The sequence below is a fragment of the Tamandua tetradactyla genome, chromosome 19 (genome assembly GCF_023851605.1).
Source record: "Tamandua tetradactyla isolate mTamTet1 chromosome 19, mTamTet1.pri, whole genome shotgun sequence".
In the NCBI taxonomy this organism is placed as follows: domain Eukaryota; kingdom Metazoa; phylum Chordata; class Mammalia; order Pilosa; family Myrmecophagidae; genus Tamandua; species Tamandua tetradactyla.
In genome coordinates, this window is record NC_135345.1 from 5935742 (window position 1) to 5952094 (window position 16353).

Genomic DNA, 16353 nt, shown 5'->3' on the forward strand with positions numbered 1-16353 from the left:
CGGAGAGGCGGGACTCGAATTCGCGTCACCCGGGCCGCCGCGCGACCTCTCCCGCCTCAGGCCGCTCCCAGGTCCCACCCGGCAGCAGCAGGTGGCAGCGGCTCCCGGCGCCCCCGCCCTCTGCCGCCGGCCGAGACCCTCCGTACCCGAGTTAGCGCAGCTCCGACGCCATCCCCGGGGCCCGCGGGCCCGCAGCCCAGGCGCCCCGGGACCCGCAACTCCCCCGGCGAGGGTGCGCCGCAGGCGGGCAGGTGCGCGCGAGCAGCCGCAGGGGGCACAGCAGCGCGAGGCCTCGCCCCGCCCCGAGCGCCTCGCCCCGCCCCTCGTCCCGCCCCCGAGCGCCCACGTCCCGCCCCGAGCGCCCTCGCCCCGCCCCCACGCGCCCGCGTTCGCTCTTCCGTCGGGTCGCCCCCGCCGCGCCTCCGCCGCTCCTCCAGCTAGACGCTGCCCGGCTACCCCTCCGCTGCCTCGCCAATCTCCGCCCGCCACGGGGCCTCCGGAGCGGCGTCGCCGGCCCTTTTCTCTCCCAAGGGCCAAGCGGAGCTGCGAGGGACACCCCTGAGAGGACCCTTGTGTTCGCGGAGCCCCCGTGGGCACCCGACAGGGGCCCTCTTACCTGGTCGGCTCCACCCGCGGCCATCTTGGAAGTGGGAAGCGGGCGGGAGGAGGAGGGGGCGCGAGCGGGCAGGGACCAGGCGTGGGGAGCCGAACGGCGGAGCGCATCGATGCGGCGCCCCTGCCCCGGGGTAGGTGTGCGGGAGAGAAATGCTTGGGCGCCCCCGAGTCAAAGGGAGGAGGTCAGTGTGCCCGAGACCTGAGCCCAGGCCCTGGGTATATGGCCTCAGGCTCCGGCTTTTCCGATAATTCTTTTACACCTTGCCCAGCGCAGTGGTCTCCAAACCCGTCTACACTTGAGAATCACCTGGGAATCTTGTAAAAATTCCAAAGCCCAGGCCAGTTAAATCACGATCCTCATGGGGTTTCGGCGAAGCTGTCTACTGTGCAGACGAGTTTGGAAACCACTGGCCTGGTATTTATATATTACATCACGTCGGCATTGCAGTAACTTCAGAGACAAGGTCTGTGATCAGAGCGGCTTCAGAGTGGGTAACGAGCTCTGAGAGACGAGGTGTCTTGCCGGAGGCCCCACAGCTCGGTCTGTAGCAGAGAGGTCAAAAGTTTGATGCCCCGCCCCAAACCACCTCCCGCGGTCTGCTCGTGGAGATGACCGGCAAGGTCCTGAATTTGCCTTCCGGAAAGCTCTACTGGGCAGTCATGTGAGCTCCCTGAGAACGCTGTGTTCCCTGCGCCTGGCACTTAGTAGGCATGTAAATATTTGTTGAATTATCCCTACATTCTGGGGACATCGTGGAAAGGGCAAAGACTGCAGTGGTTGGGAGCTGGGAAGCCTGGGTTCTACACCACGGCTCCTGAGAGCTGTCCCAGGCAGAGGAATTTCCAAAGAGGAAACCTCAGAAACCCAGTGCAGGGAAATCTACCGGAGGACTTGAGCTGGCCGGGACGCCAGGGAGGAGAAGGTTCATTTCCTCGCGGCAGAAAACCCCTGGAAGCAAGCAGCAGGAGATGCATTGGTCTGGGCTTTGATAGTTAGGAATGGACTAAAGAACCCCTAACTTGTTTCTCCTCAGCTCTTAAAAAAGCTCTTTTAACATCTATTAGCTATGATGGTGGAGAGGTGAGAATTTCTAAAAGGCACTTTCTTGATACGTTGACACTGCTCCTGACAGTGCTTGATGCCTAATAGGAGCCTAATAAACACTTAACTGTCTGGATGGTTTTAAGTAAAATAACCTCAGGTCTCCTTCAAACCCCAAATGCCTCCTCAGCTTATTTCATTTAAGTAATAACAGGAAGGGGTAGACTTGTTTCTGCCCTGTCCTAATTAGCAATTTAATACATCGAATGAATAAATCTGCTTTTACTGAGTTCCTTGCAACTCCCCAAATCCCTTCCAGCTCTAATTCTGAGAATTCAGGTTTTAAAGCCCCACAATGTCAAGGAACCATTGTTCTCTATCTAGAAACAGGAAAATCTGTGGTCTGCAAGTTTGCATTTGGCGCCCTCTGCCTGCCTCTTTCGCACCCTCTGGCTATTCACCATCTCCCGAGACTCCTGGGCAGCCCAGTAGTCACACCCTCAGTATGATTGACCCACGTCTTACCTGCTGTCATCAGTGCCCAGAAGTGCTCTAAATACATCCTCTGGGCATCATAAGTCCAGCAAAAGTAAAAGTGGAACAAGCAGATTTAGCTGTGTGGCGTTAAGCAGTCAATCATCTCGCCCCCGACACCCACCCACCACATATCAGGGCTGTGTCCCTGATGAAATAAATAGCATGCATGAAGGGCCCGCATGGCAGCTGACACGTGCGTAGTCAAAAACATTTGTGAAGGGGGAAAAAAGAGACCGCACACAAAGTAACCAGCTGCTGGGACTGGCTTGTCTTATACAAGTAGGCTTGTCTTACAAGTGAAAGGGCTAGGGGCCTCCTCCAGGTCTCAGCAGGGAGAGGAGAGCATTCCCTAAGTTAGGTACTCAGACATCGGTGGGTTGAGTGAGTGGCAGCAAAGGTGGCTAGCGGCTTGTCCTCAAGGTCCAGCCACCCAGTTCCCCTGTACAGACTTTACTGCGAGGTTCCCAGAATAATCCTCACCCACAGTCCTTCTGTTGAGCCCTTAAGGCTGGTGCTTGGCATGGACAAGCACGGGGCCCTCAGCTCCTTCTCCTCAGTGCCTGGTCTGGACCAGTGCATTGCAGCCCGGAGCCCAGCTAAGTCCTCCTCACGACTTGGCTGGAGCAGCCCGACCTCCAGGAAGGTTTCCTGGTGTCCCCCTCAGCCTTCCCCACCTCCTCAAGGCACCTAGCATGCCCTCCCCAAGCTCGGCAGAAGGCTAAGCATCAAAGTGAGCGGAAGCCCTGATTAAATGGAATAAAGCAATCCATTTCTAGCACGTCTAATGAGCTCTTGCCACCTCCCCAGGAATATAATGTAGAGGAACGGTGCTGCTCAGCCCACCAGGGGAGGAGAGCCCACCCACCCTGAGACTTCCTCAAACATCCCACCTCCCTGCCTCAGAGGACACAGCCCAGACCCTCCCTGAGTTAGGCAAGAGGAGCTCGGCCTGGTGGGGAGGAGCTGGGATGCCCTTCCCCAGAGGTCCAGTATCCATGGATCTCCCCCCCGCCGCGCCTCATGCCAGGCCCTGCGGACCCATAGTGGCTGACAGCCCACGCTTCCTTTCCCAGCCCTGTGGGGCAACCATGTCTCCTTGCCCTGCCACCGGGATTAAATGGACCAAAGGGAGTGGAAGTGCTTGGCACGTTCTTTCAAGGAAAATGGTTTCTGGTCAGATGGATGGGGTCATAAGCTGAGCTGACATGACCCCTCAGTTAATCAAGCCTACCCCGCTCCGCATCATTCAGAGGGGAAACTGAGGCCCAGAGAGGTAGACAGGGAAGAGCTCAAGGTCAGGCGGGCTCAGGCATGGCCTCCTACCACCTGCCACTAGTGCCTGTTTTCAGGAATTGGGGGGATTCTAGTCTCCCCAGGACACATTATGCCCCCAGCCCCAAAGGTGAGCCCCACCAGGGAGGACCCACACCCCCAGCCCCTGAGCAGAGTGTGGCATGTAGTAGATGCTGCCTATACATCAGGGAAGCGCGTGGACTGAGGTGGCACCCCCTCCCTCCTAGTGCCACCCACCTGGGAGCCGCCCCGGGGGCCCGCGCCCTGCCGGCCTCTGTGAAGGCACGTGAGCGCGCGCTTGAACCCGCCAGGCCAGCGCCAAGAATCACGATTTACAGGTGAAAAAACAGGCTCCGGGGACGAGGCCACGGGCCATGGGCCTGGGGCTCCCAGCTCTGCCCCCAGGTCGGGAAGCTCTTGCCCTCGGCGCCCCCGGGGGCCATGGCACTGCTAGAGGGGAGGACGTTGGGGTCCCAGCTTGGCAACAGGCTCCCCACCACGGGGCACAGGCAGGTCATGCCACATTCACTTATTTCTAAAGCACTTCCCCTGGCCCAGGCCCTTTCAGAAACCCCCAGGAAAGCAGATGCTTTCTGCCTCCATCCCTCCAAGTAGTACCTCCTTCGAACGGAGACAGGCATTCTCATTTTTATGGCACAGTGCCTGGAATTTGGGTTCCTCTTCTTAGTTCTGGAAATTGAGCAGTCTAAGAAAAAAAAAAAAGGCAGGAATGTTTCAGGTGGCTGAAGGTCAGGTTTCCAGTAATTTCAGGTGTATCCCAGGAATGGAAAAGCATGGGGATAACCAGGGCCGGTGCCACGAAACTGTGCGGTTAACCTGCAAGAAGCGGTATTGGAGCCGTCACCCAAAGCCCAGCGACTTGTGCTTTCCACATAGTTTTAACAAGCCAGGTTACCTGTCTCCTAGCCTGCGGTAGACTAAAATCAGCACATTCAGGGAGGCGAATGCCTAGAAATAGCCCATTTATAAAAGGGAAAAGGAGGACGCAAACAAGAAATTTATCACACCCACACCCAGAATCCCTTTAGTCTAATACACTAGAAGTATAGTGTCCATGTGAAATTACCTAAAGATTCAGGCAAAGACTTTTGTGAAAAGATGTTCATTCTGGGGTTATTTCATTGTGAAATGGGCATGAGGTAATGCCAAAATGAGTCTCAGAAAACAAGTGACTATCTCGTGTGCCATAACATATTTTGACTTTTAAATTTCCCCCCAACAAGCATATGCCCCATGTCTACTGAAGCTGTGTCAAAACACTTGCTGCTGTGTCACCCACAGACCCAGGGATGCTTAGCGCTGAGGCCATGAGGTTCCAAGCCCCCAGCCTTTCTCGCCTTGACGTAGCCAGGCAATCCTGTTCCCCTTTATGGATGGGAAAGCCCAGGCTGCAGGAGGGGAAGTGACCAAAATGAGGCCAAATGACACTTGTTGTTGGTGGGAGTGACGACAGGAGAGCCGTGGGAGCGCCAGTCTGGGCGGCCCGACCCCCAGAGCCCTCTGTGAACTCCCATTTCACTGGCAGAGCCTGAACCCAGGTATGGTGCAAACACCTGAGGCCACTCGTTCCCCGAGCAGGCCAAATCCTGGACTAGGAGGAACCCGTCCTGTTGGAGCCAATGGGTCCTCCAAAGAACAGAGCCTACAGTCTCGGGTCCGGTGGGAGGGGAGCCTGAGGGATCCCCTGAACCCCATGGCTCACTCAATCTTAGAAGGTGCCCAACACTGGAGGCCTTAAGGTTTCAGATACTAAGAAAATACTGGAAGCCCTTGGGGTTAGCTGGAACTCCACATATCTGCACACCAAAGTGGAATTTTCCGAACAGCCTTATATTTGAAGGCATCACCCAGTTGCCAACTGCTGCCACTGTGAGAAAGCAAAGCCCTGTTTAGCAGCCTGCAGGATTTGGGCCTCACGTGGGTTCTGCATGAGGTGGGGGCAGAAGGAGGAGGCGTGGAGGGGAGTGCAGGACCAGCTGCTTCCCCTACCACCCCCCACTCCCCACCAGATCCCTGCACCCAAGGCAGTCACAGACAGACGCATGCCCGCCCCAGCGTGTGAGCCCTGTGTCACCAGCCTGCAGTCTCTCCAGGCTGGCACTAAGGACCACCTGGGCTCCCCAGAAGTGCCTCTGACTCACTCCTGTGCCTTTGCACCAGAAATCCCCTGGAACACCTTCTGCCCATGGGATTCCTACTGCCCTTCGATGCTTGGCTCAAAACGGTGCCCACAAGCTCCAGCCCTCAGGATTTATCCCCGGCTCCTACCCCACACCCTCATCCCCAGGCACGGGAGAGGCCGCCGCTGGTGCTGCAGCCCCCTGAGCCACCTCCCAGTTGCCTTATCCTGCTGTGGGGTTGCTGTGGGGTTGCTGTGCCGCTCATGGGACCCCAGCGCCCAGCCCCGTATGAGCCCTGCACCCAGTGTGAGCCAACTCCCTTCGTCCTCACGCCCACCCAGGAGAAAGGCGCTCCTGTGACCCTGTGTCACAGAGGGGAAACTGAGGCTGAAGAAACTGATCCGAGTCCTCCTCCACCCGCAGGTCTGCCCCTGAACTCCAAAACGGGGCACGAGCTTTGCAGAGAAGCACCGGGAAGGGGTGTAGACGGGAGCTGTGGGTGGGGCCTCTGGTTTCCTCCTTCCCCCACCCCCTTGACATGAGCTTCCTATGGTCCTGGGCAATGGCCTCTAGAATTTTCTGCCCACCTGCCTCCCCCATTAGACCATGAGCCAGGCTCGGACACTCTGTCGGTGCTCAGGGACAGTTTGGTGGTGGATGTCCAGCTGTGGACCCACCTCCAGGCTGTTCCCCCACACACCCAGCCCTCCCTGGGTATCCAGGCTTCACTCATCAAGCATGACAGCGGGACAGGACTCCCCCTCCCCGCCCAGCTGCGACACCCAGAAAGGATAGGCCTGGGGTGCCCAGGGGCCAAACAGAGCTGGGCCTGGGGTTCAGAGAAGGGAAGGGAAAGCTAACTGTTTACCGGGCCCACCTCGGGGTCCACCAGACTCCGCGCCCCGTAGGCCCAGAGGATGGGGACATGCTCCCCTCCCCAGGGCTGACCTGGCCTAACTGAGCCCCCTGCCTCCAGCGCCCAGCCCCTGGCCCAGCCTCCTTCCCGCAGTCCCCAGCCTCTAGCCTCCAACCTCCTCCCCTCAACACCTGCCCCTGCAGCTCAGCCTCTGAACAGGTTCAGCTGCCTCCCGCCCTGGAAGGGAAACCAGCCCTGTGCTGCTCACTGCCCCCCACGCTCCCACAGCTACTGCCTCTCTTCAGGCCCACAGCTCCGAGCTTCTGGAAAGAGCCGCCTGTGTGTCCGCTCCCCAGCCCTTCTCGGGGCACGTTCAGAACGCACAGGGAGGGTGAGGACACCCGCCCGCGTTAGCTCCTGTTGAATCTGCCCCTCTCTGAAATGGGAGCAGTCATCGCCACCTCCCAGGGTGCTCGGGAGGAACTGGGAGGGGTCTGACACCAACTTGGGCCCAATTACGGAAGTGTGGCCCTGGGTTGTCCCTCCCACAGGGGACCAAGAGGCCACCAAGCCTGTCCCCTTCCCCCAGCCAGTGCTCGAGCAGACATCCAAATTAGATAAGCCGAAGTCCCTCCAGAAGCTTAGGCAGGGAGACCACGTGGGGTCAGGAAAGAGGCACAGACTCAGGAGCCAGGAAGCCAGGGTTCAAATCCCAGAACAGCCACGACCCACAGCTGTATTATAGGGGGTGGAGGTGCACCTAAGCCTCAGTTTCCCCATGTGTAAAATGGGGCCCCATGCATGCCTAGGCATCAGCGGGGCCACGGTGGGGTGTGCAGCCCTCGGAGCTGTGGCGCCCACCTGTGAATTGAGGTGGGCTGGTGTCACGAGGATGATTTTAGACAGACCTGGGTGAGCCCTTCTTTTTTATGTACAGTGGATGTTAAAGACAAACGCCAAAAAAAAAAAAAAGAGACAAATGCCGACACGCCCCCAACAGACAAGACATAAAGCATCTTTACAGTGGCACTGAGTTGTCATAGTATGTTAAGAGAAGGCAGAGGTCCTCCAAGGCAGGACAGGGGCTGCTTGGCGGGAGAAGCCAGCACAGGGCGGACAGGTGCCACATTTTGCAGAAAAGGAAGCTGATATCTGGGGGCTTCACCGGCCAGAGAGCGGGGGCTGCAGCTCCACAGCAGGAGCAGGTGTCCTCTGCGCAGGCCTCGAGCTGGGGTACCCACACCTGTTACTTTCGTGTGGGACCTTGTGGGTCCCAGGAGCTCCCACCTGCTCTCCTGCTTATTAACCAGGTCATAGCGAGAATGTCCCTTGGGTACTTTCCATAGGTTGAAATAAGTTGCTCTTTTATCAGTCCTCAAATATTTACCAAGTGTCTGTTGTGTGCCGGGCTGGAGAGCAAATGCTGGGAAACAAATGCATAAAAAGAGGACTTCATTTAATTCAAGTTCCCCCTCAATAGGGAAGTAATCACATCCTTGTGGAAATTTTGGCAAAACCCGGTGTGTCTAAAGAAGAAAATACTCAGTGCTTTTAATGCCACCTTTCAGAGATGGACCCTTAGACTTGGGGACATTTCCTTCCAGTCTCCTCTCCCCACCCCTGCCCCACCTACTTTTCTCATCTTTGAGACAGAGCTTGAAAAGTACTTCCTTCCTACCAGTAATATCCCAGCTGCACTCCTCACTGTCCAAATGGAAAAACTGAGGCTCGAGGAGAGGAGGGTCCCAGGGCAAGGGAAGGCAAGAGCGCGATGAGAAGCCAGCCCTGCTGCTCCCCCCAGCTTCCCCCCAGCCCTCCCTCCCCCCAGGCCGGGTAGGTAAGCTTTCCACCTGCCAGCTGCAGCTTCCACAGAGACAAGCCAGAGCTCCTGGGAACGTACCTGCCCCTACAGAAAGCCAGCCCAAGGGCTCTATAAACACTTTGTTTATGCATAATGGTGGTTCTTAGAGAACCTGGCTGCAAACAAATGGAACTTCCAGGAAGGGTCTTTCCTTGCCCTGTGAAACAGCCTCCAGGTGGGAGGTTTTAGAATGTTTTGATTGCATGAAAATGCGTGAACTTAGGTGACAAGGGCCTGGCAGAAAGTCAAATCGAATGGTATATGCCAACAGTGTGAAAAATGTCCATAGAAAATAGCCTGTGGGAGGATTTTACTTTATGTGCTTTATACACTGAGGATTTTCAAAGTTTCTGTAATAAACTTATTGCATCTTTGTAATTGGACAAAAAGTCTTTATTAAAACAGGGTAGTACAAGATAATGGACTAACCAGCTTGCAGGGAGAATGGGCTCACCCCTTTACAAATCCCCCTGGAGCACCTCCTGTGTGCAGGGTGTGTGCTCAGAGCTGGGCACATGCAGAGCAAATGCAGGCAGAGTTCCCAGTGGGGAAGTGAGACACTGATGGAATAGTTACCCAAACTAGAGACACTGCAACTGTGACTTACGGCAGAAAAGGGTGTACTGGAAGAGGGTGGGGGATTGGCCTGGTCAGGGAGGTCAGGGAGATTGAGACCTGAGGCTGGCGGGGCTTAGTCAGGGGAGGGGGGAGGAAAGAGTGTCCCAGCTGCCGAAACAGCATGTGCAAAGGCCCTGTGGTGAGGACCCACAAGGCAGGAGCAGAGCTGGAGGTACCTGAAGGGATGCAGTTTGCAAAGATGGTCCTGTCTGCCGGGGAGAGGATGGCTGGGCCCCTTCAAAGCACTCGGGAGTCCAAGTATTCAGCTGCCTGGAGCACCTATTCACCAGCAGCAGTTGATGGGCTCATCCTGTGCAGGCTTTCCTTTGGTTTTCCACATGTCCCTTCTCAGCCCTATCACTTTCTGGGGGACCTTCACAGACCTTTTTATCTGGGAGTCAGTGGGGGAGGAGCACAGAATTTTAAACTCTTGAAATTGAATCCCGGAGGGTGGTTTGCACAGGCAAGGGGGTGGTGGAGGGGCAGGTGCCACAGTCCCTGCAGGGGTCAGGTCACCAGGGCCTTCAGGGCATAATCCGCATGTCCCCCAGAGGCCATTTCATGGGACAGAGATCACCATCAGTGGTCAAGAGACCCCCTGCATAGACAGGCTGGAGGATAGTCCAAAGAAGGGCTGATGATGCCAGCTGCCCAGTTCCACATCCATCACTGCCCCTGACAGCAAATGGATGGGGCTCCCAGCTCAATAAGAAAATGTACATCAAACAACCACTGACCCACCACTTCAAGCATGTAATTGTGCGGCTTCCTAATGAGGCATCTTCAGAGGAAGGAGAGAACCAGGCTTGTGCAACGTTTTTGCAGACCATAGCAAGGAAAAGCCTTCTAGGGAAACCTCGTGGTTTGCTTGTATAAGACGATCTGGTATTGCCAATTCTAACTGCGGTTCAGAGCTGACGTCAGAGACGGATAACTGACATTTATGTTCAGCAAAGAAAGGCAAGGAGGGAGGCGCCTCTGGAGCAGCCCAGCAGCACACCGAGGAGCAAAAGCAGTGCAGGGACTGATTCCGATGGCAGGAGGAGGTCGCCATGGGTCTGTGGAGCCCACTGACACGTCTCAGGAGCTGGCGATGGGGGAGGGGGGGAGGTCACGGTGGCGACCTTGAGGGCTGGAAGGCTAGGGGGACCTCATGCTCTTTCCCCTCCACCCCTTCAGCCCAGGCCAGTAACTGAAGCTCACCAAGGTTTGGAAGGGGGCGGGACCACCCACCACTGAAGCACCCTGGGGGGTGGGTGAGGGCTCGGAGCTGCAAGCCAGGTTACAGCAAAGCCCACCTAAGGGGCTGTGCTGGTTTGAAAGGATGTGTGTCCCCTAGAAAAGCCATGTTTTAATCCTAATCCCATTTTGTAAAGGCAGCCGTTTCTTCTAATCTCTATTCAGCATTGTATGTTTGAAACTGTAATTAGATCATCTCCCTGGAGATGTGATTTGATGAAGAGTGGCTGTTAAACTGGATTAGGTGACGATATGTCTCCACCAATTCAGGTGGGTCTTGATTAGCTTCTGAAGTCCTATAAAAGAGGAAACATTTTGGAGATTGGAGATTTGGAGAGAGCAGAGCAGAATGACATAGCCACGACAAGCAGAGTCCACCAGCCAGCGACCTTTGGAGATGAAGAAGGAATATGAGTCCTGGGGAGCTTCATGAAACAGGAAATCAGGAGAAGAAGCTAGCAGATGATGCCATGTTCGCCATGTGCCCTTCCAGATAAGAGAGAAACTCTGACTGTGTTCACCATGTGCCCTTCCACTTGAGAGAGAAACCCTGAACTTCATCGGCCTTCTTGAACCAAAGTATCTTTCCCTGGATGCCTTAGATTGGACATTTCTATAGACTTGTATTTGGGACATTTTCTTGGCCTTAGAACTGTAAACTAACCACTTATTAAATCCCCCTGTTTAAAAGCCATTCCATTTCTGGTATATTGCATTCCGGCAGCTAGCAAACTAGAACAGGGCTCACCCCGAGATCCGTCTTTGCAGAAGACCCCAAACGCATGTGCCGTCTCTGTGAAGGGCCTCATCCTCCAAGTCTGCACGGCTGGGAAGTAGCTCCAAGGAGCACATGGCCGGCTGTGCCCACCGCCTTCTCCGAGAGGGAAGGAAAAAGAGCGCCCTGTGGCAGCAGGTAGCAGTGCCGGGGACAGGGAGACCAGCTGAAGAGGCTTTGGGTGATGACCGGGAGCCCACCCTGGCTATTTCTCTGCTCTTCCAGGAAGAGCGGGAAGAAGAAAAGCTGTGTTTAATCTTAACATTTTAAAGGAAATGGATCTATACTGCAAAGTTTTATTTTAATTGTTTTGGACTGAAAACTGATAACTGGGGAGAGATGGGAACTCTGTGCTTTCTGTGCCATTTTCCTATAAACTTAAAACTTAATTCATTATTTAAATTTAATAATTTATTTGTTTAAAACTTAATCATTCATTATTTTTAAAAAAGCAATAATCCCTTCACTAGCAAACAGCTCACTATTTGGCATTGTATGCGATACTATTTTCTTTTTCTATTTTCAAATAAACAGAAATTTTTGCTGTACGACAAATACTTAATATTTTGTTCAGTTGATCTCCATGACTTTTCTGCATCAAATTGATGGTTTCCAAAGATGCTCATGAGTTTACATTCATCCATTTCTCGAGGTGCCTCCCACCTCCCGTTGGTGACCTGCCTGGGGTCACACATCGGGATCAGATGAGCAGGCCTGCTCCCCCCCACGCTGCTGAGAGCAGCCCATGAGGACAGTGTCACCTGCAGTGGGCAGCGAGACCCCCGTGTCCCCACAAGGACTACCTGGGTCAGGTGGCAGCCCTGCGCCTCCAGCCTCCTCACCTTGTGCAGCTGGCCATGTTACCTGAACCTCAGGACCTCGGCTGCAAACGGGATACTTCAATCCCGGCCCGCTGGAAACTCCTCAGGGGCGGAGCGGTGTGGGCAGAGCCTGGGGAGTGAGGCCCCACTCAGGAGGAGCTGCTGTGGATGCCGAGATGCAGGGACTCTCCTAGGGAAGACTTGGGGATCCCTGTTTCCCATCTACTCTGGCCTTTTCATTCATTCATTTGCTACTTCATTCATACATCATGTAAATGTGAATTAGCAGGTACTGCGTACATTCATACGTTAATTTCTGCAGGCACTGTAGGTATGAATTCATGTAGATGTTAATTTGCACATAACAGGATGCTGGTGTGACTGGCATGCTCAAGGGAGGCACCTGCCTGGGTGGAGACATATTTTCACCTGCCTCAGGAGCCCGGGGACAGAGATAGGGGAATGGGGGGGGCGGGGGGACAGGGGATGGGGGTGGTGGCTGCTGCATGGATAGTGAAATTCACAGGTATTTGCCACCACTAAGCAGCTCTCTGTCCAGCTCTTGCCTGCATGTGGCACTGTGTTGCACTAGACTCCATGATTGCAAAATAGTTTTTGACAGTTCCTGTCAGTTCAAAAGTGATTTTGTGGGAGGGACTGACCCCTGGAGCTTCCTATTCAGCCTTTAAATCTCTTTTAATCTATAAGTGTTCTATCTTTTTTTTCTTTGCCATATATTTGTCGATAAAACTGGGTCATTTGCAGAATTTTCCACCTTATGGATTTGGCTGATTGTATCCTTGGGGTGTTTAACAAGCTCCCCAATCCCCAGTACTTCCCATAAACTCACTGCGGTGCTCAGCTGGGAGCCATTCTGCCCACATGGGAACTGGCAAGGCCTGGAGACATGTCACAATTCAGACAGGGGTGGGTGGATAGTGCTACTGGCCTCTAACAGGTCCCACTAAACACCTAACAATGCACACGACACTCCCCAATCCAGAATTATCTGGCCCAAATTGTCAACAGTACCTACTGAGAGAGCCCCTGACCTTGAGGCTTAATTAGATTCATGTTGGAAAGTTTTCTTTGTAACAAAACTTGATGACTGGTTCCAGGTGGTCTTAGAAATTGACCCCGAGATGACGTTTCATGGCGCAAGGGACGGATTAGGGAAGTGCCCCCTGGGGGGGGCGGGACTGGGAGGGAGGAGCAGTCAAGCAAGGGAGCAATTTGAGGCCAAGCCCAAGCCTCAGCCTGTGCCCTCCCTCGGGGCACTTGGGGAAGCCTGATGGACTGTGTCGTGACTGCAGGCAAGGCTGCTGCACTCCCAGCCATCTTCCCTGGCTGGTCATTAGCAGGGGTCAGAGCGGGAGTGGTGGGGGGAGTGCAGAATGGCAGGTGAGTCCCAAGGGCTCCCTCTTGGCCCCCCAGCCTTTTAAAGTGAAGTAGCACCTACGAAGAAGGCTGCAGGTGAGAACTTTTGACGCATGCCCCACTGTGGGGCGCTGAGGAGGGGGGACTGATGCTGATGCTTTAGCAGTCATCGACAACCCTCCCCCCCACAAGACTGCAAAATGGCGAGCCATTCATTTTTTAATGTAATGCAATTACTACTTTAATAACTCCTCACATATAGTTTCCGAAGGGCTACCCCATCCACGATTAAATAACACATCACCACCCTGGAAGTGGGTTGGATAATTCCCATTTATCCAAACTCGGACATGAGGCCGGAGGAGGGAAGGGGCTTGGGTAAGGTCTCACAGCTTGGTAACAGCAGAACCAGACAGAGTCGACCTGGGCACCCGGCCCAGAGCTCACTCGCAGCCGTGTGTACTGGGTTCACTCAACTGCAGGGACAGGAGAAAATGGCCTGGCCACCTTCTAAAAGCTACAAAAGTTCTAGCAGATTCTCTGTAACTACAAAGACCGCTGCTTGCCCAGGCACAGACAGCTCCCACGGCCTCTCTGTTCCCATCTCTTCCTACCTCACCAGCCCCTGCCCCAGCCAAACCCCACCAGCACACCAAAGGTCAGATTCAATAAATGAACCAGAACCTTGGAAATGGTTTGGCTGATTGATTTTGGTGGGCATTAAGGAGTAAATTAGCACTTGTTGAATAAAACCAGGCACATTAGTCCTTTTAATCCCGGGGAACCAGGTGTCACTGCTCCAGTTTTACAGATGGGGAAACTGAGGCTCAGAAAGGGCAAGTTATTTGCCAAAAGTCACATGGTGGGGGCCAGGATTAAGTCAGGCCCAAGCAGCCTGGCCCAAGCAGCCACCCCATAGGGCTGGGGGAGGGGAGAAGGAGGCCCCATTTCTGTGCCTAGCTTCCTGGTCCGGGGGAGGCCATGCCTGGGCAGAGGCTCCCGCTGCTTTCTGAGATCTGCAGCTGCTTGCTGGATGAGAAGGAAACCACCGAGCGCTCTGCAGGGTCATGAGGTAGTATCGGACCCCCATTTGTCACTTGGAGGTGAAATGTGTAACTCACTCCGCAGGAACACCACCCTGTTAGTGTGGGTAAAATCGATCGCTGTGCTCCCTTCATCCCTCTCCCCACCCCCCGACACCCCGCCACACCGCCGAGCCAAACCCTGCCCAGAGACACTGTGGGGCCTTGGCAAAGACACAGCAGCCAGCTGAGGAGGGGCAGGGACCAGCACACTTCTCTCTGCACCCCCAGTCTCCTCCTAGGTCCTCAAGGTTCTGGGGTGGGGGGCTGCAGAGCTGTGAGGCTGCCAGGCAGGGAAATTTGGGGGCCAGATCAGGAAGCCTTCTAATGAAGGAGGGCTGGCCAAATGCCTGAAAAATTCTGACTTCTTGTCACCCAGAGACAGAGAGTCGGAGAGGCCCTCTTAAGCTTATCTAAGAGAGATTAGGGAGAACAGGAACTGTGCCATCTCCAGAGAGCTAAGGCCAAGGCAAGGTTTTCGCATTAGAAAAATAAAACTTTGCTCCCAGCATGAGGTTTAGGGCCCAGCACACGGCGTGCGGTTAGCGCACGTGGAAGCAGGACACTGTCTGCAGCAGGCTGGGGCTGCCCTGGGGAGCCTGCCCCCAGGAGGCTGGAAGAGAGCCTCTCACCAGCTGGCTTAAACCGTTGGGATTTCCTGCCTGAGCCCCGGAGGCCAGAAGTGCAAAATCCCAGTGGCTGGGAATCCACGGTACTCGCGGCCACGTCACGGCACCTGGGCCTCCGACACTGGCCGTCTCCCTCTGTCTTACCACGTCCTCATTTCCTGTTTATAGGGGCCCCAGCTACATAGGATCAGGGCCCAACCCCCACCGGTTCGGCCTCATCTTAACTAATCACATCGACCCATTTCCAAATAAGCTCAAATCCCCAAGACTGGGGGTGAGGTATGATAATGTCTTTTGAGGGGCCCCAATTCAACCCCTAATGGTGACACCCCCCCCTCGTTCTTCGAGATTATCTTAAATGACCACAAAACTTCGTGCCTGCCTGGTCAGCATTCTTGGAAGTGAATCCTAATAAAATAGCTACAATGTGGCAAGCTCTGGAACTTGGAGGGCTTCTCCTCAGTTGTCCCAACATCCGGGAGGGAGAGGGGCCAGGGCATCCTTGGGCACATGCCCCGTCTTCCCTCAGCCTCATCTTCTCTGAGCTGGAAGCGGCCGCGGAGTACCAGGAGCCCCCTTGTCCAGCCCACCCCAGACTTCTAGTTGCAGAAACCTAGGCCGGCAGCGTTCCTCCCCTAGTTGGCGGGGAAAGCTAACGAGAAGGCAAGCCCGGCCCCCGCCAACTGCCACCCCTCCCACTTCCACTGCGACAGCTCCAGAAGGGCAGGCCCCGGGGCCCGGAGCTGCGCCTGAGCCTTCCTCACTGCCGGCTGTCGGGATGCACCCTCGGCCCGGGAGGCAGCGTGAAGCTGTCCACAGGGGACACCGAGTTCAGCCTGAGGTCCCCCCAGGTCTCTCGTCCCCTGCAGCCACCATTGTTGTCAGGCTCTGCCACTTATTAGCTGTGTCGTCCTGGAGGGCCCCACCCCGTTGAAGGGCTGTGGTGGGGCCTGAGGGACACGCACCACCCCCGAGCCCGCAGGGCAAGGCCCGGGGGTGGGGGTGGGGGCAGCTGCTCCTTTATCTCTGGCTGGCAGCTGCGGTCTGTGGGAGCACGTGCTGGTGCTTTGACATTTGTGACCGCCGGCCCTGAGGCCCTTGACAAGGGGGTCGGGGGCTGGAAGTAGGGGCAGAGCGGGATGGGCCCTGGGCCTTGGTGGGCCCGAGGAAGGCAGGCTGTGGTGTGGAGGCCAGGATTGTCCACGCCAGCCCCCGCTCAGCAGGCTCCTGGCGTGGCCTGGGGGGCGCCCCTCCTCGGGACTTGCCTTGGCCAGCTGGCCCCCCGCCTGCGGCTCCTGAGGGCTTGGGGAGCCTGGCACAGCAGCCCGCTCAGGTGCCCGTCCTGGCTGGGTTTGAGGGGCAGGGGTGGCAGGGCTGAGGCACTGGCTCTTCAGCTTGTGGGAGAGCTGGGTCCCCTGGCACTGTGGTGACACACACAAGGGTGGACAGTCGCTCCTCTGAGCATGG

At 55.7% G+C, this 16353-nt stretch overlaps 1 protein-coding gene across 4 annotated transcripts in view; it reads right to left on the reverse strand.

Moving 5' to 3' along the window:
* Positions 1-655, reverse strand: part of TBC1D14 (TBC1 domain family member 14) — a 126321-nt gene extending 125666 nt beyond the window's left edge. For 3 of the 4 annotated variants that reach the window (XM_077136340.1, XM_077136339.1, XM_077136341.1), the window contains exon 1: positions 617-655. The gene's annotated coding sequence lies outside the window, so the exon portion shown is untranslated. Of the gene's footprint in view, positions 1-146; positions 247-616 lie in introns of those variants that run through there. The other variant, XM_077136342.1, reaches the window with a different exon arrangement.
* Positions 656-16353: the final 15698 nt, after the last annotated feature.